Source organism: Nycticebus coucang, chromosome X (genome assembly GCF_027406575.1).
Source record: "Nycticebus coucang isolate mNycCou1 chromosome X, mNycCou1.pri, whole genome shotgun sequence".
NCBI classification, from domain to species: Eukaryota; Metazoa; Chordata; class Mammalia; order Primates; family Lorisidae; genus Nycticebus; species Nycticebus coucang.
This window is the reverse complement of record NC_069804.1, coordinates 98,521,734-98,531,424: the sequence shown is the minus strand read 5'-3', so window position 1 is coordinate 98,531,424 and position 9,691 is coordinate 98,521,734.

Genomic DNA, 9,691 nt, shown 5'->3' with positions numbered 1-9,691 from the left:
GAAACTAATTGATGGCTTTCATATGAAAGCTATAACCCAGTTATAACCTAAGAGTATGGGGAGAGGGACGGGAGGGAAGGGGGAGGATTGGCGGAAGGGGGGTGATTGGTGGGATTACACCTGTGGTGCATCTTACAAGGGTACATGTGAAACTTAGTAAATGTAGAATATAAATGTCTTAACACAATAACTAAGAAAATGCCAGGATGGCTATGTTAACCAGTGTGATGAAAATATGTCAAACCATCTATAAAACCAGTGTATGGTGCCCCATGTTTGCATTAATGTACACAGGTACGATTTAATAAAAAAAAATAATAAAAAAGAAAAAAGAAAAAAAAGAAAAACTTAAATGGGCTAATGTTAGAGCTACTACTAAAAGATGGAAAAATGGTTAAACAGAAAAGTGTTAAGCTTGATACAAGTAGGCATGGTGAAGAAAACTTGTTTATCATAGCTATAATCCTAATTTTCCATTTTTAAAGAAGCTAAGAGGAGGCTTTTCTGCTTTTATGTGACTTATGGTACAAGCAAATCTGTACTATGACAGTTACTATTATTATTTTCTCTGATTATTTTAATTTTTTTTTAATGTCTTGTTTATCTGTGTTAGCTTCTTAGGTATAAAACTTAACTCATTATGGTTTTTTAAATCATATCAAAGGTTTAATTAAAAGCATTTGACAAAATTAAACACATTTTCATGATTACAAATTAAAAAGGTATACATTCAAAAGTATGAATCTCCATTTGTTAATACCTTCTGCTAGTTCTTTCTTAGGGTTTTGTAATTTTCTTTATAGAGTTCCTTTACCTCTTTTATTAGGTATGTTCCTAGGTATTTCGTTTTCTTTGAAGCTACTGTGAAGGAGATTGTGTCCTTAATTAGCTTCTAATCTTAGCTATTAATGGCGTATACAAAATCTACCGACTATCGACATTGATTTTATATCCTGAGACACTACTATATTTTTTGATCACTTCCAAGAGTCTTGTGGTTGAGTATTTGGGGTTCTCTAAGTGTAAGATCATATACTCAGCAAAAAGGGAGAGTTTTACTTGCTCTGCTCCCATTTGAATGCCCTTTATTTCCTTCTCTCGCCTGATTGTATTGGTTAGAACTTCTAACACTACGTTGAATAGTAGTGGTGATAGAGGACAACCTCATCTGGTTCCAGTTCAGAGAACACTTTTACACTGCTGGTGGGACTGCACACTAATACAACCTTTTTGGAAGTTAGTATGAAGAACCTTCAAGGAACTCAAACTTGACCTCCCATTTGATCCTGCAATCCCACTACTGAGCATCTACCCAGAAGGAAAAAAAAAAAAAATTCTTTTCCCATAAGAACACTTGCACTAAACTGTTTATCTCAGCTCAATTTACAATCGCCAAAATGTGGAAACAGCCTAAATGCCCACCAACCATCAGCCCATCAGTCAGTAAAAAGATGGATACTTCACATCTTTTGTATTAACCTGGATGGATGTGGAACACATTATTCTTAGTAACACATCACAAGAATGGAGACCCAAGAATTCTATGTACTCAATTCTGACATGAGGACAATTAATGATCTAGTACTTGGTAGGGGTGGGGGAAGGGGAGAGCAGAGAGAAGGAATGAGTAAGGGGGGTTGGAGGGACATTGTGTGTGACACACCTTTTGGGGATGGGACACAATTATAAGAGGGACTTTACCTAACAAGTGCAATCAATGTAACCTGGTTCTTTGAATCCTCAATGAATCTCCAAGAGTATAACAAGTATGGATCTCAACAATTTCATTATTTTACATGTGGTTATACAGTTCTCCCAGCATCATATATTGAATAGTAATTCTTTTTCTTTTTTATTTTTTTTTAGGCAGAGCCTCAAGCTGTCACCCTGGATAGAGTGCTGTAACAACACCGTTCACAGTAACCTCCAATTCCTGGGCTTAAGTGATTCTCTTGCCTCAGCCTCCCAAGTATCTGGGACTATAGGCACCTGCCACAGTGCCTGGCTAATTTTTGGTTGTAGTTGTCATTGTTATTAGGCAGGCCTGGGCTGGATTATAACCCACCAGTTCTGGTGTATGTGGCTGGCACCTTAGCCGCTTGAGCTACAGGTGCCAAGCCTAAATACGAATTATTTTCCCCAGTATATGCTTTAGTTTGGTTTATCGAAGATCAAATGGTGATATGAGGCTGGTTTCATTTCTAGATTTTCTATTCAGTTCCATATATCTATGTCTCTATTTTTGTTCCAATTCCATGCTGTTTTGATCACTGTGGACTTGTAATATAACCTGAATTCTGGTAGAGTGATGCCTCCCACTGTGGTTTTATTACTAAGAATTGTGTTGGATATATGGGGCTTTTTTTGGATTACATACAAAATGAAGAACTATTATTTCAAGTTCTTGAAAGTATGATATTGGTATTTTAATGAGGATTACATTAAATCGGTAGATTTCTTTTAATATAGATGGAAGAGCATGGTATGTTCTTCCATTTGTTAATGTATTCTGCTATTTCTTTTCTCAGGGTTTTATAATTATCTTCTGAGAGATCTTTCACCTCCATTGTTAGGTATATTCCTAAGAATTTCATTATTTTGAAAACTACTGTGAAGGGAATTGTGTCCTTGATTTGCCCCTCAACCTGGCTATCATTTTGCATATATAAAGCTGACTAATTTGTGAACATTGATTTCATTCTCTGAGATATTACTGTATTTCTTGATCACTTCCAAGAGTCATTGTTGAGTTTCTAAGGTTTTCTAAGTATAAGATCAGATTGTCATCATCAAAAACTAAAGTTTGACCTCCTCTGCCCCATTTGTATACCCTTAACCTCTTTTCATGTGATTGCATTGACTACAATTTCCAGCCCTACCTGGATCAGTAATGATGATAGCGGATATTCTCATCTGTTTTCATTTGTAAGTGGAAAAGCTTTCAGATTTACTCCATTCAGTATGATATTGACTGTGACTTTGTCATAGATAGCTTCAATTAGTTTAAGAACTATTCCATCATGCTTATTTTCTTAATTGTTCTTGTCAGAAAAGAATTTTTTTGTGTGCGTGTTTGTTTTGTTGTTGGTGTTGTTTGTTTTTGAGACACAGTCTCACTTTGTCTCTCTGGGTAGAGTACCATGGTATTGTAGCTCACAGCAACCTCAAAATCTTGGACATGGGCTATCTTTTTACCTCAGCATTTTCAGTAACTGGGACTACAGGCATCCAAAACCACACCAGGCTAGTTTTTCTGTTTGGTGGAGATGGGGTCTTGCTCTTGCTCATGCTGGTCTTGAACTCCTAAACTCCACCTGTTTCAGCCTCCAAGAGTGCTAGGATTATAGGTGTTAGCAGTCATACCCAGTCAAGAATGCTAAATTTTGTCGAATTTTTTTTCTGCATCTATTGAGAGGATCATATGGTATTTGCTTATTTCTATTTCTGTGGTGAATTATGTTGATGAATTTGTGTGTGTTACACTAATCTTGCATCCCTGGGATAAAGTCTACTCAATTGTATGTACAATTTCTTTAATGTGCAGCTGTATTCTCTTTGTTAGGATTTTATTGAGTATTCATTCATTACTGAAATTGACCTATACCTTTCCTTTTGAGGGGGACTTTTCCTGGTTTTTGTATCAGGTTGATGTGGGCTTGTTAGAATGTGTTTGGGAGGGTTCCTTCATTCTCAATGTTTTGGAATGAGTTTTGCAGTATAGGTACAAGATCTTCTTTGACAATTTGATAGAATTTTAGTGTGAAGCTGTCTGGTCAAGGGCTTTTTTATTTGTTGGGTGCATTTTTATTTTCTTCAGTTTTGGTGCTTAATATTGGTCTGTTCAAGATATCTATTTCTTCCTGGGTAAGTGTGGGGAGGTTATGTGATTCCAGGGATTAGTGTATTTCCACCACATTGTCAAATTTCTCAGCATAGATTTTTTTAGTAGTAATCAGAGATGATCTCTTGTATCTCAGTAGTTTATTTCCCATTTTTAATTTCTGCCTGAGGTTATTGGAGATCTTACTTTTCTGTTTCTAGTTGATCTGGCCAAAGGTTTACCAATTTCATTTATTTTTTCAAAGAACTAACGTTTTGTTTTGTTAATTATCTGGATGATTCTTTTGTTTTAGTTTCATTTATTTCTGATTTAATGTTGGTTATTTCTTTTCTTCTGCTAGGTTTGATATTAGATTGCTCTTCATTTTTTATTTCCTTGAAATAATTCATTAGGTTGTTTTTGTACTCTCTTTCTGTTTTTTGGATGTGGACATCTAATGCAATAAATTTCCTCTTAGGATTGCTTTTGCAGCATCCCACCGGTGCTAGGAGATATTCTATTTGTATTGAGATGAACCAGGGTTTGATATCCATCCAAAAGGAGCGCATCAGAATCTTTGGTGATGCTTGGAAAATTTTTAGTTATGATATCCTTCAGTAGGGCTTCCATGCCTTTAGTTTGATCTTCTTCTCCTTCAGGGATACCTATAATTCGTATGCTTTTACAATTCATGAAGTCCTTTAACTTTCTGTGAGAATAATAAGCTTATATGCTCTTCCTTTCTGTCTCTTTAAATGCTTGAGTTAGCTCAAGAGCCTTATCTTCTACCTCTGAAATTCTTTCTTTAAAATTTTATAGTTTAATCTGTTATTGATACTTTCTACTTCATCTTTAGATTCCCTGAATGACTCCTTTAATTCCTTATGTTCTGGTATATCATCTCCAATTTCATCATGCCTTTCATTCACTTTGGGAGTGGGAATTTTTTGATTTTCATTAGCCTGTTATCCAGTTTTTCATCAATTCTCTTTATAATTTTTCCGATCCAACTCTAAATTCCGTTTCTGTTATTTCCATAATCTTATACATGGGATACTCTGTGATTGCTGCCTTGTGATCCCTTGGGGGCATCGATCTGTTTTGGTATTTCGTGTTGGCAAAATTTCTTTTGTTGGTTCATGCTCATGTGTGTTTTTTTCTTGTTCACTTCCTTCCTCTTCTTTCTTCTCTCTCTTCCTCCTTCTTCTTAATTTTCTTTATCTCTGAGCTTCCTCGATGGAAGCTTTCTAAGAGCAGCTGATGAGATGTCTTTAGTCTGTTTCTTGGAACTCTCTGCAGGTCACAGGGTGACAGAGACTGTAGCAGAGACACTGGAGGCCTCCTCATGATGGTTTCTGTAAATTATATTCATTTTATGTTTGTGAATATTCATTCTTATAAATTTATCTTATAAATCATTTTTCCATTTGACATATCTAATAATCTAATAATACATGTTCATTGTTGGCAGTTTGGAAGATGTAAAAAAGAAGTTACCATAATCCCTCTACCTAGAGATGATAAATATTTCTGGTGTATGGTTTTTTTGTGTTTTTTTCTCTTGGTATGCACATGTACAAATATTTCCATAAAATCAAATATTGTTTTATATATGGATTTATAATATGCTTTTTAAGACAGCACAATACAAGAAAATATTTTTGCTTATCAGTGATAGAATTTTCAATGATGCTGTTTATGCCATTTTTAGCATTTAAATTATGGTAAGGTATTATTATTTTTTTTTCTGTACTATTTGGATGGAGTACAGCAATTGTTGTCTCAAAATTTCCTGTCTTGCTAGCCTGCCCTATTCCTGGCTCTTTGCCATATAAAGCAGGCTTCTATTGGGACATTAGAAAGCTGACCCCATTGGTGTTTCTATCTTGTCAGTTTCTCTGGCTCTCAGTTTGGGATATATGACTCTGCCATTTTCTTCTTTTGATCCCAAGATTTCTAGCCACTCTGATTTCTTCTTTCTACCTTTCGGTGTCTTCTTATGTTTGTTTCATATATTATTTCCAAGATTTCTGGCTAAAGTCAGGAAAAATTGGGGAAAAAAATCCCTTTATTTCATTCTGGAAGTTAAAGTCCCAAAGTGTCTTAAGTTTTAAAGTTTTAGATAAAGAAATGTCAAAGTCACCCCCGTCCAATGTTGTAACAGTTTATATATTCAATGGCAGTTTACAAGCAAGCATGTCTGTTTACATTTAATAACGCAAATTTGAACATGCTTTCAAGCTGTTTATTGGACATTTATACTTATTTTGTCAGTCCTATATTCATTTGTTTAATTGAATTGCTTATCTTTTATCAACTTAAAAGAGCAATATAAATGTTAAAGCTATCAACCTTTGTTCTTAAGTATTGCAAGTGTATTTCTCAGTTCATTAATCATTTTTTTTTTTTAAATAGTGTAGGCCACAAGGCATTAATTTGGGTCTTAGGGATAAGAAAGCAAGAGATCAAAGAAATACTTCCTGATCTCAGGAGGCTTTCCATATACTAGGAGAGAAAACAACAAGATAAATAAATAAATAAATAAATGGAGCAAAGCAAAGTAAACTCAGGATACAAGCAGCAGGTGTTAAATGGGCGAGAGAACATTGTTATCTAATGATCTCAAAATGTTTCAAGAAAAATAGGGCACGTGATCCTGGCCTTAAGAATCATGTATAAAAAACTTTGCAGTTTAATATTATTTATAATGATAACGTAAGTTTTCTTAATGTAAAATTTCTGTTATAAGTAAAATTTTTAAACTCATTTTGTATTGTGGGGGTAAATATATTTGTGTGTGTTTGTATATCCATATGAACACAAATGTGTATGCTATTTATAAGGACATGGATGTTTAGGAAAAAAATTCCAAAGACAATATACCAAAATAGTAGCAGCAGTGATTGATCATCCCCAAATGATAAGAACATAGGTAATTGACGTCTAGGTTTTTCTGTTTGTTTACCTTGATTCTCTGATTTGTCTACAATGTGAATTAAAAACAGAAATTTATGCCACAAGAATAAAAGATTATATTAAAGACATGTATAAAGTATGATCAAACTTTTTATTGTTATTTTTACTTCAGATTAATAAAAGGGTACATAAAATTAGGTTACATTGCTTGCATTTGTTAGTTAATATCTGAGTTATAAATGAGTACTTCACCCAGGAGTTGTGCCATATACTGCTACATTGTAGCCATTAGGTCAGAGCTTACTCTGCCCCTGTTTCCCTTTCCCACTTCTTGAATTTCATTGGTATTTTCAACCCTATGGGGCTATACTTATTTATTTACTAGTTTCAAATTAGTATTGAGTACACGGGATGCTTGTTTTCTCATTCTTGACATACTTCCCTGAGGAGAATGTTTTACATTTCCATCCAGATAAATACAAAACAGGTAAAATCTCCCATCTTTTTTTATGGCTGAATAGTGTTCCTTGGTATACATAAAAACATAAACCACATATTATTGATGCATCCATAACTTCATGGGCACTTGGGTTACTTCTGAATCTTTGCAATTAGGAATTGAGACAGTATAAAAATTCTAGCACAAATGTTTTATAGTAACATGATTTTTTTTTTTTTTACTTTTTTTTTTTGTAGAGACAGAGTCTCACTTTATGGCCCTCAGTAGAGTGATGTGGCCTCACACAGCTCACAGCAACCTCCAACTCCTGGGCTTAAGCAATTCTCTTGCCTCAGCCTCCCGAGTAGCTGGGACTACAGGTGCTCGCCACAACGCCCGGCTATTTTTTGGTTGCAGTTTGGCCGGGGCCGGGTTTGAACCCGCCACCCTCGGTATATGGGGCCAGCGCCTTATGGACTGAGCCACAGGCGCCGCCCAACATGATTTTTTTTTCTTCTGGGTAGATAGATACCTAGTAATGGGATTATGAGATCAAATGGAAGGTTCTCCATACTTCTTTTCTAAAAGGCTATACTTGCTTGCAGTCCCACAAATACTGTATGTGTTCCCTTCTCCCTACATCCACACTAGCATCTGCAGCTTTGGGGCTTTGTGATGTGGACTATTATCACTGGGGTTAGGTGATATCTCAAGGTGGTCCTGATTTGCATTTCTCTGATAACTAAGGATGATGAACTTTTTAAAATGTGTTTCATGGCCATCATGTTGTATTCTTGGGAGAAGGTTCTGTTTGTGTCTCCTGTGCAGTGATTAATTGAGTTGTTTTCCTTTTTCTTACTGATTTGCTTGAATTCTTTGTAGATTCTGGTTATTAGCCCTTTGTCAGATAACATGTAAATATGTTCCCTTATTCCAAATGTTGTCTATTAACATTGTTTATTGTGTTCTTAACTGTAGAGAAGCTTTTAATGTTGATAAGGTCCCATTTAATTTTTGTTGCTCTAATTGCTAAGAGCAGTGGTTCTCAACCTTCCTAATGCCACAACCCTTTAATACAATTCTTGTGGGTCATGACCGACAGGTTGAGAACTGCTGGCTAAGAGGGTCTTCTTCATAAATCTTTCCCCAGGTAGATACTGTTAAGAGTTTTCCCCACACTTTCTTTTAGAGATTTTATAGCTTTGTGTCTTAGATTTTAATCTTTCATCATCTGTGTGTCAGTTTTTATAAGTGGTGAGAGATGTGGGTCCAATTTCAGCCTTTTACATGTGGCTATCCAGTTCTTCTAACACCATTTATTAAATAGGGGCTCTTTTTTCCAGTGTATGCATTTGTTTGGTTTATTGAAGATTAGATGGTGATATGAGGCTGGTTTCATATTCTACATTCTCTATTTTGCCCCATAGTTCTAAATCTCTATTTTGCCTATACCATGCTGTTTTGATCACTATAGACTTGTAGTATAACCTGAAGTCTGATAACATGACTCCATATTCTTCTTTTTTTTTTTTTTTCATAGAATTGTTTTGGCTATTTGGTGTTTTTTTTTTTGTCTCCATATGAAACAAAAACCTTCTCTATCAAGTTGCTCAAAGTATGATGATGGTGTTTTAATGGAGATTGCCTGAAATCTGTAGATTGCTTTGGATGGTAAATATATTTTAACAATATTGATTCTTCCCAACCATGAGCACATGTGTTCTTCTGTTAATTAAAGTCTTCTGCTCTTCTGCTATTTATTTTCTTAGGATTTCATAGTTCTTTTTCTAGAGATACTTCCCTTTCTTTCTTACACATATTCCAAAGTATTTCACTTTCTTTGAAGCTACTATGAAGTGTATTGGGTCTACAATTTGATTCTCAGCTTGACTATTATTGATGTATATGAAGGCTATTCATTTGTGGATATTGATTTTATATCCTTGGGTCTTTCTGTATTTCTTGATCACTTCCAAGAGTGTGTGGTTGAATCCCTTGTATTTTCTAAGTGTAAGATTATATCATCAGCAAAGAGATTTGACTACCCCTGACTCCTTTTGCATACCCTTGATATATTTATCTTGCCTGACTTCATTGAATAGGATTTCCAGCAATATGTTTAATAGTAGTGTCAATAGTGGACATCCCTAGTCTGATTCCAGTTCTAAGTAGGAATGCTTTCAGTTTTGCTCCATTTAGTATAATATGGACAGTGGGTTTGTCATCGACCATTACTGTCAGTTTAAGAAATGTTCTATCTATGCCTATTTTTATAAATGTTCTTATCAGAAAAGAATGCTAAATGTTGTCAAACACTTTGTCTACAGCTATTGAGAGTATCATATTGTCTTCATTTTTGCTTCTGTTAATGTGGAAAATTACATTTTTGAATTTATGTATATTGAATCACCTTTGCATCTCTGGAATAAAGCCAACCTGATCGTGATGCATATATTTTTAATGTGTGCATGTATTCTATTTGCTACAATTATATAGCATATTTTTGCATCAAAATT